Source organism: Lutra lutra, chromosome 4 (assembly GCF_902655055.1).
Source record: "Lutra lutra chromosome 4, mLutLut1.2, whole genome shotgun sequence".
In the NCBI taxonomy this organism is placed as follows: Eukaryota; Metazoa; Chordata; class Mammalia; order Carnivora; family Mustelidae; genus Lutra; species Lutra lutra.
In genome coordinates this window covers 68,066,449-68,086,328 of record NC_062281.1, presented here as the reverse complement: position 1 = coordinate 68,086,328, position 19,880 = coordinate 68,066,449, and the positions used below count along the sequence as shown (strand labels likewise).

General features: G+C 38.0%; 1 long non-coding RNA gene across 1 annotated transcript in view; it reads right to left on the bottom strand.

Moving 5' to 3' along the window:
* The window catches only part of LOC125098665 (uncharacterized), a 106,973-nt gene that overhangs the window by 57,626 nt on the left and 29,467 nt on the right, over positions 1-19,880 (bottom strand). Inside the window, exon 3 of the long non-coding RNA XR_007126903.1 lies at positions 16,849-16,944. This is a non-coding gene — a long non-coding RNA (uncharacterized LOC125098665). The remainder of the gene's footprint in view (positions 1-16,848; positions 16,945-19,880) is intronic.

The following is a 19,880-nucleotide window of genomic DNA, read 5'->3' as shown; positions in this document are numbered from 1 at the left end:
CTCACGCATATTAAAATAGTTACACTGCTGATCTTGATAATTTAGAATTATCTTATATTAATTATATCTTATATTAATTAAGATAATATTAGAATTATCTTCCTCTTAAACTTGAGTTAAAAAGTTGGGTATGGGGGCACCTGGGTGGCTCAGTGGGTTAAGCCTCTGCATTCAGCTCAGGTCATGATCTCAGGGTCCTGGGATCAAGCCCCGCATGGGCCTCTCTGCTCAGCAGGGAGCCTGCTTCCCCCCACCACCCTGCCGCCTGCCTCTCTGCCTACTTGTGATCTCTGTCAAATAAATAAATAAAATCTTTAAAAAAAAAAAAAAAGTTGGGTATGGCAAAAAAGAAATCGCAGAGTCAGGGTTTATAATTTTCATCTTTGTATTTCAAATTACTGATACAGTGTCCAGCATGTGCTAGGTGCTCAATAAATATTCACTGGACAAATGAATGAATGAGTAAAAATTACGTCTTTCATCCTACCTTCAGTCCCAAATTCCATCACAAACTGTATGTTCCATTAGTACCTTAAATTCAATAAGTTATAAACCAAACTTATCTCTCCCCTCAAAAAAAATCCTCTTTTTATGATTTTCTATTTCTATTATTAGTACCATCATTCTCTGAATCACCCAAGTTCAAATCTGCATTGGTTCCTCATCTCATATTCAGTTATCAATTATCAGTTATCAATTCCTGAAAACAGTTTCTTTAGGATGTTTCCTACATCTGTTTCTTCTTTTTTCATTTATCTCCACTGTTGACCACCTAAGACCATGGACCAATTTATCTTCCTAGGACTCTAATCACTTTGCTCCCTAGAAGGAAGGGGTATGCCTCCTTTTTCAAGGTGCCAAACACTAACCTGGCATTCAAGATCCCCCATGATCAGATCCAGAATTACCTTTCCAGCCCTAACTTGTATGGGTCCATTATATACACCTTATGTCCCAATTTGACAGGATTACAACTCATCATTCTGTTCAGACATTACTCCTTTTTTTGTTTCAAGTTTTTATTTAAATTCTAGTTAGTTAACAAGTCAAACTCTCTCTCTTTACAGATGACATGATACTTTATGTAGAAAACCCAAAAGACTCCACTCCCAAATTACTAGAACTCATACGGCAATTCAGTAATGTGGCAGGATACAAAATCAATGCACAGAAATCAGTTGCTTTCCTATACACTAACAATGTAACTGTAAAAAGAGAAATTATGGAATCTATTCCACTTATAATAACACCAAAAACCTTAAGATACCTTGGAATAAACCTAATGTTAACAACACTTGTTTCAGGAGTAGAATTTAGTGATTCATCACTTATATATAATATCCAGTGCTCATCGCAAGTGCCCCCCTTAATACCTATCACCCATTTAGCCCATCCCCCACCCACCTCCCCTCCAGCAACCCCCAGTTTGTTCTCTACAGTTAAAAGTCTCTTGTGGTTTGCCTCCTTTTTTTCTCTCTCTCTTCCCTTATGTTCATCTGTGGTTTTTTTCCCTTAAATTCCACACATGAGTAAAATCAGATAATATTTGTCTTTCTCTGACTTATTTTGCCTAGCATAATACATTCTCGCCTTATCCATATCATTGCAAATGGCAAGATACCACTCTTTGTGATGGCTGAGTAATATTCCATCGTGCGCACCCCCCCACACACACGTCTTCTTTATCCATTTATCAACTGGACATTCGGCTCTTTCTATAACTTCACTATTATTGTAATGCTGCTATGAACATCAGGGCACATGTGCCTCTTCAAATCAGTATTTTTGTAGCCTTTGGGTAAATATCTAGTAGTGCAATTGCCAGGTTGTAGGGTAGTTCTATTTTTAACTTTTTGAGGAATCTCTATCCTGTTTTCCAGAATGGCTGTACCAATTTGCATTCCCACCAACAGTGTGAAAGGGTTCACCTTTCTCTGCATCCTCTCCAACATCTGTTGCTTCCTGTATTGCTAATTTTAGCCATTTTCACAGGTCAAACTTTATTCCTTTTCTTAAGCCTAGAGAATCTTTAAGTCCAGCCTTGATGTCCAGTTTGAACATTTCCTCATCTATAACTCCTTGGTGACCTCCTTGGCCACAATAAGTATCCCCTCTATGAACTCCCAGACCACTAAGTTCAAGCCTCTCTTACCACCTTGGCTTTGCATTTTTAAAGTTCGAGCATTTGTCTTTATTATCCTCACTGGCTCATAAATTTACCTACTTACTCAAAAATAAGTATGGAGTACTTACTGCTACGCTCATGGAACCTAGATAAACACTGAAAAGTCAGCAATAAACAAGATAGTCATGGTCTCTGCCCTTGTGAAGTTTCCTCTGCCCCAAGAGATAGAAGAGTGTTCAAGGAACAGGAAAAAGCCAGAGCGGCTAACGGGGGAAAGTAGATGAGGCAAGGTCAGGGATGCAGACAGGACCAGAGGCCTCATAGGCCGTCTTAAGAAAGGGAATATTCTTTTAAATGTGAAGAAGTCATCAACGGTTTTACGCAGAGGAAAGAGATAATTGGATTTAGATTTGTCTCCAAAGGTTTTACTGGCTACTGTGTAGAAAATGCATTACAGGAAAACCAGTTAAGGAGGCTGTTCCCATATCTAGGCAAATAATGAGAGTGAAGATAGGGAAAAGTAGATGAATCGAGTACATTCTGGAAATAGAGATAAAGTCCACATGACTTGTTAATGGGTTAAATATAAGGAGAAAGAAAGAGAGGCATTAAGGTTGACTCCTAGCTTTCTGACATGAGCAACTGTAAGTACAGCACTGATTTATATGGAAAATGTTGGGGACAGAGCAGGTTTGGGGGAATGATTGGTAGATGAGAGAGGCTTCGACATATCTGAATGTTGATGGAAATTATCCAGTGGAGAGGAAATGATAGAAGATACAGGAAAAGAAGAAACCAATCCTCAGGGGCCCCAGGGTCATAAATTCTGGGCTACCTGCCAATCTAGGTGTTGGAGGGCTCAGTTCTATTAAAGTAAATGAGACCTGGGGCACCTGGGTGGCTCAGTCAGTTAGGCATCTGCTTTCAGCTCAGGTTGTGATCCCAGGGTCCTGGGATAGAGCCCCACATCAGGCTTCCTGCTCCGTGGGAGGCCTGCTTCTCCCTCTCCCACTTCCCCTGCTTATATTCCCTCTCTCGCTGTGTCTCTCTCTGTCAAATAAATTTAATGACCTAAAAAAAAAAAAAAAAAAGGAAATGAGACCTGAGACCACAGTCACTGGCTAATCAGGATGGAAGACTACTTGGTTATACATGCATGAATGAATGAATGAATTTATTCAATGACTAAAATTCTCTATCCTATTACTTATAACTTTCAGAAGCAACATTAAAAGAAGAAATCTTAGAACATTTTTTGTCATTGTTCCCTATCCAGCCCCTCAAGAAAGAAATCTTCACTGGAAAAAGGCAGGTTACAAAGCAGTATTCATTGCGTAATCTCCTACATGTACATGTGTGCACATATACATATTCTATACATATGATAAATAATAGAGGATGCATTAAAATGTAATAGTATCTTTATAATTGGATTACAAGTATTTTTTTCATCATCTATATTTGACAAATTACTACAATGAACATGTACTATTTTTGTATTATGAAAAAAACTAATAAATTTGTTAGATAAATACCTTGGGCTCTCAGACACACCCAAGTTCTAGGAAGGAAGGAAGAGACTAGCAGAGTCAGCAGCATAGCTTTATTCAAGGCATTTGGTCTGTCTGTTTGCCTGGTCTCTCCTGCCACAAGAAGTATGTATATCCTCCCCAAGCCAGGTGCTGTGGTCCCAACCACCATTCCCTCCTATGCTAGCTGCCACTTGCCCAAGAGAGTTCCTTTTTCCATATAGAAAGTCCAGACAAGGGGTCCACCACCATTTCTCATGTCACCATGTATAGTGTTTTTTTTTATGATTTTTTCAATAAATATTGCATTCATATATTTTAAAATTCAAAAGTACAGATAGTATATCATGAAAACACCTCCTCAAATCTCTGTTCCCTCTACCTAGCCCCTTTCCTTTGGGGAAACAAATGTTACCAATTTCCTGTGTAACCACCTAGAGATAAATTATAGATGGAGTAATAATTTTTTTAATTTAAATTCTGTTAGTTAACATACAGTGCAATATTGGTTTCAAAGTAAAATTCAGTGATTCATCACTTATGTATAAAACACAGTGCCCATCACAACAAGTGCCGTCTTTAATACTCATCACCCAACCTGCCCATCTCCCACCTACCTCCCACCACCAACCCTCAGTTTGTTCTCTATCATTAAGAGTCACTTTATGGCTTGTTTCCCTCTCTCCTTTCTTTCTTTTCCCCCTTCCCATATGTTCATCTGTTTTCTTTCTTAAATTCCAAATATAAGTGAGATCATATGGTATTTGTCTTTCTCTAACTTATTTCACTTACTATAATGCATTCTAGCTCCATCCATATCATTGCAAATGGTAAGACTTTTTAATGGCTGAGTAATATTCCACTGGGCATGCATGCACATGCACACGCGCACACACACACACACACACACACACACGAACACACCACATCTTCTCTATCTATTCATCAGTCAATGGACTTTTGAGCTCTTTTCATAGGTTGACTATTATCGATGATGCTTCTATAAACATTGGGATGCATATACCCCTTCAAATCTGTATTTTTATATCCTTTGGGTAAAATAACTAGTAGCACAATTGCTGGATCATAGGGAGTTCTGTTTTTAATTTTTTGAGGAATCTCAAAAATGTTTTTCAGAGTGGCTGAACCAATTTACATCCCTACCAACAGTGTAAGAGGGTGCCCCTTTCTTCACATCCTCACCAAGACCTGTTGTTTCTTATGTTGTTAATTTTAGCCATTCTGACAGGTGTGAGGTGGTGTCCCATTGTGGCTGTGATTTGTAGTTCTCTGATAATGAGCGATGTTGAGATCTTTTCATGTATCCGTTAGCCATCTGGGTGTCTTCTTTGGAAATGTGTCTATTCATGTTTTCTGCCCACTCCTTAACTGGATTATTTTAATTCTTCATAGATTCTATCAGAAATGTCATTTGTAAATATCTTCTCCCATTCCATGGGCTGCCTTTTAGGGTTTTTTTTTATTGTTTCCCTCACTATGTGGAAGCTTTTCATCTTGATGAAATCCCAATAGTTCATTTTTCCTTCTGTGCCCTAGCCTCCAGAGATGTGTCCAATAAGAAGTTGCCATGGCCAAGGACAAAGAGGTTTCTGCCTATGTTCTCCTCTAGGATTTTGATGGTTTCCTGTCTCACACTGAGGTCTTTCACCCATTTTGAATTTATCTTACTTCTTATTTATTTGTATGGTGCAAAAAAGTGGTCTAGTTTCATTTTTCTGCATGTGGCTGTCCAATTTTCCCAATCCCATTTGTTGAAGAGACTGTCTTTTTTCCACTGGATATTCCTTCCTGATTTGTCGAAGATTAGTTGACCACATAGTTGTAGGTCCATTTCTGGGTTATCTGTTGTGTTCCATTGATCCATATGTCTGTTTTTGTTTGGAGATTCCTCAAAAAGTTAAAAATATAACTTCCCAATGATCTAGCAATTGCACTACCAGATATATCCCCAAGGATACAAAAATACTGGTTCTAAGAAGCACATGCACCCTAATGTTTATAGCAGCATTATCAACAATAGCCAAATTATGGAAAGAGCCCAAATGTCCATCAACTGATGAATGGATAAAGAAGATGTGGCACACACACACAGAGGAATATTACTCAGTCATCAAAAAGAAAGAACTCTTGCCATTTGGAACAATATGGATAGAGCTAGAGCCCTCTGATCTAGGAAACAGTCATCAGTTTAAGAAATCATTGACCCCTTCCCAGCACACTGTGGAGGGTGGGGCAGGGGGAGAAAAAGCCCAGCACTAACCACCTCAGTTCTCCTTGGAGAACAGCCTCTTCCTCCAGCCCCCTGTTCTAGGATGACACAGTGAGTAACAACTAGTCATAAAAATCAGACTCTTTCATTTGTTTTTTATTATGTGGTATATTACTAAAGATTTAAATACAAAGGAAAAAATTGAGAGGGGGGTTAAGTAACTTGCACAAATTTTATGGAACTAAAGTTGATAAATAGTAAATAACCAAGAGGGTCTAGAGGCCTTAGAGGCCCCACGCCATGTAATCTCTACCAGCACCCCAACACAAGCTTTGAAATGAATAAATGCTGTTTCTCAGGATTATATGTATAGAGCTCTGGAGAATAGTCTTGAAGCCCCAACATCTACCAAACTAGCACAACCGCTCTGGAAATTCTATAGCTACACAACAGACGAAGGACAGAGCTGGTACATGATTTGACAGTGACAGAGAGAAAAGAGATGATTATCACTCATCCTAAAGATAACCCTGGGAGACAGACACTATTATCCCAATAGGGACACACCAAGTCTTTACCGATGAACAAATATAAGTTAAGTTGCTTGTCCAAGCAACAGTAGCTGAGGCAGGATTCCAACTCATATCACTCTTTCCTAAACCTAAGAGAGACAAGGGCCCAGTGCGAACTCTAGCTCAGGACCTCATGTCTTCTCAGAGTCCTATCTTTTGAGGGCAGACACATCAGATGTGCCTAGAGCACACCTGCCTAATTCCAACAAAGGTCTTTGAGAGAAATCAATAGGTATTTGTTGAAAATAAGTACTTATCAAGTCATTTCTGAGGAAAAACAAAAACAAAAACAAAACCTAAAAAGACCCTTCACAAGAAACCAGCCTCAAAGAAGCAATGCGAAGAGGCTAGCTGAAGGGAGAGGTGGTCTTAAGTACTTTTCCACTCCCTGAACAACTTACTGGGCTCCCCCCCCTGCCCTTACCCTTGTGATTAATAGAGCCTCAAGAGCTGTTCAGTCTCCAGGCCATTCCGCTCTAGGAAGCTTTGATTTGAAAAATGAGACAAGTAGTTTCAGTGCTGTCATCAATAGGAAATTAGGAGATAAAAAGAAATCTATTTAAATGGCTTTTAAATATTCACAAGGAGAGCCATTGGGTCTTGGCCATGTTCCTCTCCTCTGTGCCCCTTGCCCAGATACCCCATTGCATCAGAATAATGAACACAAACTATGCCACTGTCAGCAGATGCTGAAGACAGTTGCAGTGAGTACAGCCAACAATGGCCTGAACTCTCTTGCCCCTCAGGAACTTAGATCTTTGGGGATGAGGTTCAATAAAGAGTCTTTGAGCTTTTTTAGAGCAAGATGCAAGATAAGATGACTGGAGAGGTATAGCACAGGAAAATGACAATCTGATTCAAAAGAAGCCTTGCACCTTAGTTCTATGTAACTGTTTAAATTTGAGACTCAAACAATAATCTAGAGGCCCCTGTAGTCTGCAAATTTGTGGTCCTTTTTCCTTCAGAGAGGCAGAACAGGAAGTGGTTAAGGGCATGAGTTCCCATATCAAACTGGTTTCAAATACTGGCTCTACTGCTTACAAGCCACGTGACTCTGGCCATATTTAATTTCTCTGAGCCTCAGTTCCCTTTACCTCAAAATAAAGATTATAACAGCACTTTCCTCAAAGGACCCTTTTACAGATTAAATGAAACTATGGACACAAATTTCATTGTACACAATTAAAATCAGCTGTAATTATTTAAAAAAAAAGAAACTCTTAGGGGACTATAAATTGATATAACTTCATTTGACGCAATTTGCTGAATGCATCAAAATTTAAAATGTGAATTCCTGGGGTGCCTGGCTGATTCAATCAGTGGAGCATGCAACTCTTGAACTTGGAGTCGTGAGTTTGAGCCCCACCTTGGGAATAGAGCTTACTTTAAAAAATGTGAATTCCCTTGGAACTAGAGATTCCACTTCTGTGACACTTATTAGAAATAAACAGATGTAGATGTAAAGATGTTGGCAGATACACTATGTAACTGAAAAAAGCAGCAAAGTAAACATGCATCTATAGAGGAATGGTTAAATGAATTAGAATTCATTTTTACAAAGATATGTATTTTGTGGTAAGAAGAATAAGATATATGTGTTTCAACAAGGTAACAAATCCGTAATATACCATTCTGTGAAAAAAAAAAAAGGATTCAAGGTAGCATCTACTATATGAACTCATTTGTACAAAATATATAGATACATATTTAAATTTGTACTTAAAAGACCAGAATGATAGAAACCAAATGCTGGCAGTCATTAGCTCTGGGGAGTAGGATGGGCTGGTGCTTGGAGAAAGCAGACTTTCACTCTTTATACAGTTCTCCATTAGTTAAATTTCGACAAGCAAGTGATATTTTACATTTTTTAAAAGATTAGCAAGCCTCATACTTTTGAGTTTAGCCAGTCATAGAAAAATTAAGCAAATCAGATACGGACATAACTAGCAACTGAGGCTTTAAGCATATAACCATGTGGTTCATTTCAGCCATTTCAACTGGGTAAAATCCAATGTAATAAATAACAGAATTATGAAAATTTTACTTTGGGATACCTTAATACACATTAGTTCTCAAATTGTTTAACTGAATATATACTTTGTTTTCAACTAGTCAATGCAACCTTTGTTTTCTTTTTATTTCTGATCCATGAATTCCCTCACAAGCCTATATACCTTCCTGATAGGTATCTCCTCCTAGATATTCCAATGTGCTTGAAACTAACGTGTCTAAAACCAAATCTATCATCTTCCCAAAATATCCTATTTTTCCAAGGATAGTCCCACTCTCCCTGCCACCTGGCCTTGAAAGTCTCACTCTTGGGGTGCCTGGGTGGCTCAGTGGGTTAAGGCCTCTGCCTTCGGCTCAGGTCATGATCCTGGGGTCCTGGGATTGGGCCCTATGCCAGACTCTCTGCTCAGGGGGGAGCCTGCTCCCCTCCCCACTCTCTCTGCCTGCCTCTCTGCCTACTTGTGATCTCTGTCTGTCAAATAAATAAACAAAATCTTTAAAAAAAAAAAAGTCTCACTCTTATTGAGTAGTCAGGCCTCAGTCTTACTCCAGTCAAGTACTTTTTGTTTTTGATCCACAGTATCCCTGACATCACTCCCTTCTTTGCCATTCCCCAGGCCAGCCCCTAAAAACAGATATCCCACCTCAATGTCCCCTTGTATCTTGGTTATAGTATCTAGTACACTGTGGACATCTCCCCACTGCACCCCCACCAACTGCAATTCCTAACAGACTATAAACTCCTCAAAAAAAGGTTCATTTTCTATTCATCTCAGCACCCAGCATCCCGCCTAGGGTACAGTGGGTGCTAGTTTAATATTTTTTTCAGTGAACAAAGAGATGGAAAGAAGTAATTGGTCTTTCTTTCTAGTAGATTCTCCTTTTCCCACTTCCTTATCCCCCACCTATTTTCTTCAATAATTCTCAATAGTTATAATTCAATAGCATCATCATCATTGGTAATTTGCCACTTCTCAGATGAGAGCATAATCCTTTCAAATTCAATCATGAATGAAGTTTAAAGGGCTTTATTTGATATATTCAGTGCTTTTCAAAGAAACCTTGAAAAATTCAAAGCTATAGAACCTAAAAAACTCCAATAGGCCTTAAATTTCCATTGAGACTTTTACAAATCAGTGAAAATGAGCATTTATGAATCATTAGAGGGTTAAAGACCAAGTCCCCTAATTATCAATCCTAAAATATTATTTTATAAGGGAATGCACACATATTAAGAACAAATCATGTAATTTACAAATCATTTCTAAATAGCTCTCTATGATGTTCAGCTTATTAGGAGTTGTTAATATTCTATTACTCAGAGGTCATTAGCACATTCTGCTGGCAGTATAGATCAAATAATATCAAGTGACAAGGGGAGAACATGAAATATTCCAATTATGATTTCTTTTAAAAAGGGCTGCCATAACCTTCTCCCCAGAGTGCAAACTATATCCTGCAAACTCTGAAAATGCTACAACCTTTCTCCATTAAATGAGGTACCATCAGGGGAGGGAAAGATTACCTAAATAGAATAATAGCTAACATTTAATATGTGCCAGGCACAGTTTGAAGGGTTTTCCAATAATTCACAAAATCCTCACAAACAGGTAGTTATTATCCCTATTTTATTTAACAGGTAAGGAAACCAAATCCCCACTGAGATTTTAAGTAACATATCCAACCAAGATTGTATACCTCTTAAAAAGGGAGCCACATGTAGAAACATGGAGCTATGCCACTCAGACTCCCACTTCAAGGAAGGCTTTGTGGCTAAACACTATAAAGATGTATTTCTTGCCCATGCTACATGTCTTCTGTAAGTGTCAGGGTGGCTCTGTTCACTCTGGTCACTCAAGGACCTAGACTGATGAAATACTCATCATCCTGAATGCTTCTGATTTTCAATCCAGAGGCAAAGAGAGACCCCTGAGAGTCTAGTATTATTAATTAAATGTTCCTGGTTTAAAATGACACATATCATTTCTACATAAAGCTTACTGGCCAGAATCACAAAAAGATGAGAAATGGCAATCCCACCACGTGATCAGGAAGGAGAAGAACTGAAAATACTTGATGAATTGTACTAATCGCAGTCACATCTAGTGACAGAGATAGTCAAGGTCAGGGGTTCCCAAACTTGGCTATATGCATCTTAATCATTTGGGGAGTTTTTGTTTTTAGTAAAAATTGCCAGATTCCAGCCCATATCTACAAAATACAAATGTCCAGAATGGAGGCTGGAAATACATAACCCCCTTGCAGGCAACATGAAACCAATCTAAAACTATGCATCTGAGAATCACACCACTAGAACAGCTACAAGATTCCTTCCAAAGAAAGAATGCTATAAAGCAGGGCACAGACTTTAATAGACTAAGTTGTTTTACATATGCAAATTTAATTTTTATTAATTTCTTAGTCTCTATTAAATCTTTCTAAAGTATATTTTATGTATTCATAAATTATATGGAGTAAACCTCTCTGTGTTGACTCTGATTTCTATCAGCAAAGAATTCCCACCTTCATTCCAGCACTTTGTTGTCATCATGGTCCTGACTTCAGGAGACTCAGGAGCTAGTATGGCCTGCTATGGCCTAATAAACCATCTCCCTGGACAGCACAGTCTGTGGCTATGACCAATCCCTTGTCTCCCTAGTACATGCCCTGACTTCCAATCGCCATCCAAGTCTCACACACTGAGTACTGCTTGTCATAGAGAGAATTTTGATTAAATAGGCCCTTGATGGAGTTTATCAAACATATACAATGACTACTTAAATATATACAAACACAAAATTAGCCATATGCAAATTATACTCTAGCTTTTGTACAACTATAAAAACAACATAAATGTATGAAATAAAACCTAACAACTAAGAGATTGAATGCTTAAAATCAGAATGTCTAAGTTAAAACTAATTATTCCTCTTACAAATTGTGTCCTTTTGAGTGTTACTTAAACTCTTCAGGCTTTGGTCTCCTTATCTGTAAAATAGGAATGATAATAATTCCTATTATATACATTGCTTCAGGATTAAATTAAATAATCCACGTAAAGTATTAATGAATGATTATTTATTATTACAAAATCAATAACTTATAAAATCAAATAAAATACAAATTGAATATAATGTGATACACAACAATATAATGTGATAACATGATATTTTCCTGAAACCAAAGAGCCAACATGAATATGGTACTTAGCTATGACAGGTTGAGTCCCACATATCTATACTACTAACTGCATGATGACTCAGTTTACCCATCATATACCGACTTCTGGGAAAACTGCATTTGTCCAGTACACCATGATGGCTATGACCTTTTCCTGGAGTGAAATGCATTACTTGTCCATTGTCTTCCTCTGTACTATACCCATGAGTTATAACACAGTATTAGCACAAAGGCAGGCTTTGTGCTATTATGTGATACAGATTACATATCTGTATTTGGTAATAAGATGGCCATTAGGATTAGCCAGAAAATGTTTACTCCTATTTCCTAAACTGTCATCAAAATGAAAACACAATAAAGAACATTCCACAGGGGTGCCTGGGTGGCTCAGTTGTTAAGTGTCTGCCTTTGGCTCAGGTCATGATCCCTGGATCCTGGGATCAAGCCCCACATTGGGCTCCCTGCTTGGCAGGAAGCCTGCTTCTCCCTCTCCCACTACCTCGCCTGTGTTCCCTCTCTCATTGTGTCTCTCTCTGTCAAATAAATAAATAAAATCTTTAAAAAAAAAAAAAAAAAGAATATCCCAGCAAATCTTATGAGGAACCCTGCCTGGTTCCTTATGAGGAACCCCAGGAAGCCAAGAAAAAAGCTAATGGTGCTGGATGCCAGAATTTAGATCTTAAATGATAACCCAAGTATAAGAAAATGAAAGTTAACATAAATGCAAATTCCTACACTCCTGTCCAAAAGACAAACCACACAAGTATAACTGGGAAGATATATCCTGATAAGAGCACAAGTTTTAAGAACCAAGAAATTGTTTGATTGTCAATAGGATGATGTGCCTGCCAAATAGTAAGATCTTGGTTACATTATCAGAAGCAAAGTCTCCAAAATAAAGTGAGTTCTACCCTGCTCCATGCAAGTGAGATCATACCTAAAATCATGCATTTGGTACCATATGTAGCCCTTTAATAGGTTTATTAGTAAATCAGAACCAGTCTACTGTGGTGATTAATAACATGGAATCTAGAGTTCAGGGAATTGGATGGGAATTGGAATATCAGCCCCAGCATCTCAGACATGTTTGTTCACCACTCTGGGCTTTAGTTTCCTTATCAGCCAAGTCCTGATACTAATAATATGTATCTCATGAGACGGTTGTGAGAATTAAATCAGAAAATACATAGTAGTATGTACTGTAATCTAAAGGTAAAATGCTGAACACAATGTTAAGCCTTTAACTTCTGGCCCAGTGGTATTTAAATAATCCATTGGAAGTCCATCATTTTTGTTATTTTGGACATACTATGTTTTCATTTATCCAGAAAATGAAGCAAGGTTCAGCAGATGCAAGTTTTCTGGTATCCATTTTTAGTTTAATAAAAGAAAGAATTTTTTAACCATTATTGCTGTCTAGTAATGGGGTGGCCTGTCTCTGGGGATAGCAATGGCCCTGTCAGTAGAAGTATTAGAACTGAAACTAGGTGGCTATGGGGCTCAAACTAGATTACTTTTTAAGTCCCTTCCAACCATAAGAATCTATACTTCTATCTATATAATGATGTGGTGATTTCAAATGGAGTCTAGAAAGAAAAATCACCTGAGTGTATAAATAAATGAACCCAGGTTCACTTACTGAGACACATCTGCACTTGTTATAAACACTTTAATTTAGAAAATAAAATTAAAACTTGCATTTCAAATAGTTTTACAGCTATTTTCCTCATGAAAGATTAGTGCATTTTAAAGATTTTATTTTTTTTTAAGTACTACTCTACACCCAAAGTGGGGCTCAAACTCAGGGCCCCATAATCAAGAGTTGTATGCTCTACTGACTGAGCCAGTCAGGTACCTCCCACCTTTTAATTCAATTTAGTTAAAATACACTCTGTTCTTAGTTTCAGGGGTAGAATTTAGTGATTCATCAGTTGCATATAACACCCAGTGCTCATTACAAGTTCAGGTGCCCCTTTTACAGACTTTTTTTTAAAGTAATAGGTTAGTGTATTTTAATGATAAATGTTTGCAGTACATTACAAAGAAACAAGATCTCTAAGAATATATATGTAATAACAAACAAAAAACTGGGTGTATAAAAGTTTAAGTGAAATCCCAGAGCAGCAATTGTGTAATATCCTCTGAAAATGTGTAACAAGACTTGACTTTATGTGGAATCACTACATTATATATGTGAAACTAATATAATCCTGGATGTTAACTATACTGGAATTTAAAATTTAGAGAAAAAAGGGCTTGATTTTGGTTCCTCCTTCCACTTTCAGATCATGAAAAAAATCACCCAGAAGTGTATGAAATTCAATGCATTGAATATAGATGAACACAAAAATGCATATAAGAAAGAAACTATCACCAGATCATCTCAAAGCTATTCCTATGGTTAAAAATCTGCCTTTATGACTTTCATGCAAGAAGCAATAATGTCCCACTGAACAATTTCATACTTTTAATGTCATGAGGCAGTTTTGTAAAAATGAATATGGACGCTTTTGACACACTTCCTTCATATTGCTAAGGAATATACCTCCCCCAGAGAATGTTCATTCTCTGCCTCTACAAAGAGCATGATAGTCTCAACCCCTGGTATTTCCTCTTTAATAAATAGGGAATTTGTACATGGGCCAAAAAATGTCATTAAACACACTCCCTTTAGTCACTTGGTAATTTAGTTGCCATGGTAATCTTTGGTAAACTTGAAAAGTACTTTGAAGGGGTCATTTCCAATGCTTGTTTTTAAAATCCTAAAACTTTTAAAAGTCCTAAAGGATAAAGAGGCTGAAAACGCTTATCTCTTCAATGCCTCACCAAGGATTCATCGAATGGAGCACAGCTATTCACAATGTGACATGCATTATACCTCTGACAATGATCATTTCATCATTTCCCACCTCAAGATCATTCTTATAGACTGCCCATATCTTCCCAACTGAGTGAAAGCATTAACTTGGTTCTCCCTGGCAGCAAAGGGAATTAATTCATGAAATAAGCACTTTCCCATAATAGTCCCCAAAGCTTTTCACAATTGAGCAGTGTCATTTTTGGCCTTCCATCAATAATAGGGTGACAAATTATACTCTGAAGCAGTTTAACAAAGGAACATCAGATAACTTGGGACTTGAACAGATCCAGGCTGCTACCCAAGGAAACATTGTCGGACATGAGGCTCTGATGATTCATAGCTCTAACCCACTCTGTTCATCAACCATGTCAGGGCTCAAAAGGTTTCAGGAAACACTGTCTGGAAGACTTTTTTTCTGCCTAATAGCTACATTTGACAACTGACCTTTAATCTTTACTTCACATTATCATCCTATCATTAGCCAAGGATAATACACGAGCATTTTTCAAATATGATTTGATGGACTGAAGGTGTTCTAAAGATTTTTCATCCTAAGACACTATTATTAGCTTTATCAGACTCTGACTCTATCCTGCATTTTTAAAAAGAACTTAATTAACTAAAATTAATGGTTTCATAAAGTTGAATAAGCAGTCACACACTATTTGTTTTATTCTTTTCTGTGGGGCTCTCTTGGTCACATTAGAATATGATAACACTCATGAACTAAAGCAGTGTAGGCTGTGTGGTAGAAGGAGCACTGACCTGGAAAACAAGAGTCTGCTTTAACCTTAAGCAAACCATTTAATATCCTTTAATCTGTTGCCTCATCTGTAATATCTGAGGACTGAACAGAGCAAGAGAGCATGTGGCTCCTATCAGTATAGCTAGAACACAGAGGAAGAAGTAAAATACAAGGCAAAATGAGGTTTGGCCATGTAGGGAGGGGCCATACCTTGCCTTGTGGGCCTCCTCAAAGATTCTGATTATTTACGGAGAGCAGGAGAATATAACCTACTGAAGATATAAGCAAGGAGGTGATGTGATCAGAGATTTATTCTGGAAAGTTCACTATGGAGTTTGGATTCTAGATCAAAGCAAAGACATGGAACCCAGTTAATAAACTGCTTCGGTAGACTTGGGATGACCTGCTTATTATGTCTCTGCCCCTGAGGCAGAGGCCACTTCACTACCACCCAAATAGATCCAGCCCTGTCCCAAAGCTGAACTACTTTTTTAAAGGTAGATCCTAATCCTGCTTTCACAAGATTGTTAAAAAGCCCAGCACAGTGCTTTATCAAACTAATAGCAGTCCTATTCTCCATTCTCCCCACCTTGGTCCCAGGATCTTTTGGTTATGGGATCTTGGGATACTTACTTGCTACCTGAGGCCCTTAAAGTCAGAAGTTCCAGTCTCCATGTTGAGACTTCCTGGCTATGTGAACTTGGGCAGGTTGCTTACTATTTGCAGCCTTGGGATCCTCACCTGCAAAAAGTGGGGTAATAACTATCTCACAGTGTGCTCAGGATGATCAAATGAGATGACTTATTGAAAGCATTTCAGAAATCATTCTGCACATCTTGTGCTTCCCATTCCTGGTAATCAGAGAGCAGACCCTGGACCTTCCAGCCGGTTCCACCGTGGGTGGGCCTGGTGTGGCAGGCTCCTTTCTGCCCTTGGGAGCTGCACTAAATAAACCATCCCCTTCTTCAAATACACAAAACCATCATATCATCATAACAGATGACTGCCCTATCTGAAGGCCCTGCTTTGGCCTCACTCTTATTTAGTAATACCCACTCTGAAATACCCCTTTTTTCCAATAATCTCACTTTCTCTCACTACTAGCTTCTGTTTCTCTTAGATCACTCCCCTCCATTCTCTGCTACAATTTTCCTGTTAATGATACGAGTTCAGACTATTCTAAGAGAATTGAGGGTAGGAAGGTAGGAGAGGCTAGGAAGTTCCACAAAAGTTCCTAGAACATGTGTGCATGAGGAGGATGGCTGCTGCTTAAACAAACCTCATTAGTTTTCCAGCTGCCTCTGTGTGTGTATCTTTCCATCAACAGTGATTATGCAAATGTGATATTTGTTTTAATGAGCATGTCAGGTGTGTTTTGCTGTAACATTACATATGATTGACGTGGTATTAAAGTAACAACTTGATGACAACTGCATACGAATATGTGGAGCTGTAAAAAATAGAGGTCTGGCAAGCTTCTCTCTTCTAACAGTAGTACAATCTCTGCTGGACAATAGGAGCCGAAGTATCCTCTAGAGCAACTCCCGCAATGTGAAGAAAATTCAGATATTCATAATCCAAGCATAGTCATCCATACCTGCTGACTTCTTTGAGGCACAAGATTCCTGGGCTCCAACTGGCCAGTTGACTTAGGCAGGCGGTTTTCAGACCATATGTGGATTGCTTTGTGAAGCTGTATAGGGTTGAGGAAAGCACAAATTATATTCTGGAAGATACAAAATAGCAGAGTATGAGCATATAACAGAGTATGGATTCCCGTTTCTGCTCTTTCTTGCTGTATGATCTTAGTGGAGTTACTCTGTGGATCTGAATTTCCTTACCTATAAAGTGAAGATATGGGACAATGCCTAGGGTGCTGTAAGAATTTGATGAGGTACTAGCAGCAAAGCATTTAGCTTCGTATACGAGCCCTCAACAAGTTGTTCATGTTAGTAGAGACAAGGACAACCAAAACATTAGTTTTCTGTCCACTAGTCCAGTCTCTGTTCACTGTACTATATATTAGTGAAAATACTGCACCCTAGATCTGTCCTCCCATATTTTCCTCCCACCTCCAGCCTCAATTCTCTCTATCTTGACTGCCTCTCTCCACCTGTATTGAAAAATGTCAAACCCTCTTTTGAAAGATACATGTAAGTGACCAAAATAATGGGAACTACTAAAAAAAAAAAAAAAAAAAAAAAAAGGATGGGATAAAGATGGGAAATATTGGTATCTCCTTCTCAAGGGCTCTGACAGTTGTCTGACAGGATCAAGAAAAGAGCTCATTGGCAAGAAGGCTCTCCTCTGCAATTCCGATTCTTTCATTACTAGTAGATGGGCAAGGAGAAAGGTGGCCTGCTGGAGGAAGATTCCACCCTTCTCTGGGACACAAACAGGGACAGTACCAAGGAAACCAATACACCAAAATTGAGTAAGTTACCAAGACAACTTTTTATTAAAATCCATTTTCAGTTCTTTGATTTTATCATATGACCTCTAGTTATTGCTCTGGCTCTCCCTATCACAATACGTACTTATATATATATATTTCATCCAAATCACACAAGGTGACTATTAAAACACCAAACATCGGGGCGCCTGGGTGGCTCAGTGGGTTAAGCCACTGCCTTCGGCTCAGGTCATGATCTCAGGGTCCTGGGATCGAGCCCCGCATCGGGCTCTCTGCTCAGCGGGGAGCCTGCTTCCTCCTCTCTCTCTGCCTGCCTCTCTGCCTACTTGTGATCTCTCTCTGTCAAATAAATAAATAAAATCTTTAAAAAAAAAAAAACACCAAACATCATAAACCACCATTTGGCCATTTTATCTTCCTACTCCAGGATCTAGAAAAGTGTATGATGGGAAATTCCCAAATAACAACAATAACAGCAACAACAAAACTGATAGAATACCTGAATTCTTATGAAAATGATAGTAAGTCAGAAGGTTTTGATAATTTCCTCTTGTCATAAAGGTAAAAACAAATTTCATTATCTGAAAAGTCTGAGCATCAACAAGGACAACAACCCCTTATCCAATATATAGTTGCAAATATTTGGTTCCATTTTGTAGGTTGACTTTTCATTTTGTTGATGGTTTCCTTTGCTGTGCAGAAGCTTTTTTGTTTGATGTAGTGCTATTTGTTTTTTCTTTTGTTACTTGTGCTTTTGGTGTCAGTGTCAAAAAATAATTGCCAAGACCAATGTCATTGAGTTTCTTCTCCATGTTTACTTCTAGGAGTTATGAAAAGAGGATATTGAGAAGATGTTTATTACAGCATTATTCACAACAGCCAAGATATGGAAACAACTTAAGTGTCCATCAACAGATTAACAGATAAAGAAGATGCAGTATGTGTAGAAAATGGAATATTATTCAATCATGAGGAAGAAGTCCTACCATTTGCATCAACATGGATGTACCTTTAGGGCATTACACCAGTGAGATAAGTCAGATGGAGAAAGACAAATTCTCTATGATATCACTTAAATCTGTAATCTAAAAAAGCTAAACTCATAAAAACAAGAACCAGAGGGGTGATTATCAGAAGCTTGGCAGGTGGGATGGGGGAGTGGTGGAATTGGGAGACCTTGTTTAAGGATATGAACTTGCAACTAATAAATAAGTTCTGGAGATCTAATGCATAGCAGAGTGATTATAGTCAATGATACTGTATTATAAACTTTAAAGTTGCTAAAAGACTAGGTCTTAATTGATCTCACCACAAAAAGGAAATGATAATTATGTGACATGATGAAGGTGTTCATTAATGCTACACTGGTAATCATATTGCAATATATACAGAAATAAATCAACATTTTGTAACTTTAAATTTATACAACAATATATGTCAACTATATCTCAATTAAAAAAAATTTAAAACCACACACTAAAACCAAGGGCAACAAGTCTGACATTTAGGCTTATTCTCTTTCCAACAGTATGCAAGTTCTTTTTAACTTTGGGGCCAGTACCAGTAGCACTCTATTCCCTTCAAGTTCTTCTAGAGAATTTCTGCTCAATCTGCTCTTCTTAAAATGTAAACTCTTTACATATTTACCCCAAATTGTTTACCTTATGAACTAAGGTCCTATATTTCCTATGCCATTAGCAGACCAATGATGTCTCAGAATTTGATCAGCTAAACTTGGGTGTGAATCTAGTCTATGCTCTTCTTGGATTTTATTATAAGATGAATTTGTACATTTCAAATACTGGAGGCTTCTCTGAAGCTGAAATATCTGAAATTTTAAAAATAGCTTGGTTTAGGGTGCCTGGGTGGCTCAGTCAGTTAAGCATCTGACTCTTGATTTTGGCTCAGGTCATGATCTCGGGGTTGTGAGATCAAGCTCTGCCTCTGCTCATGCTGAGTGTAGAGCCTGCTTAAGGTTCTCTCTCTCCCTCTCTCTCCATCCCTCCCCCACCTGATCCTATCCACCCCACTGCCATGTGCACATGCACATCTTCTCTAAAAAATAATAATAAAATAAGCAAAAATAAATTTTAAAAATAATTTCAAAATAATAATAAAAATAACATGGCTTTAAGATCCACAAATAATGCAAAAACTTTTAAATAATTAAAATCAGCCTTCTCACTCATGAAAATTTTAGCTAGAATTCCTAACGA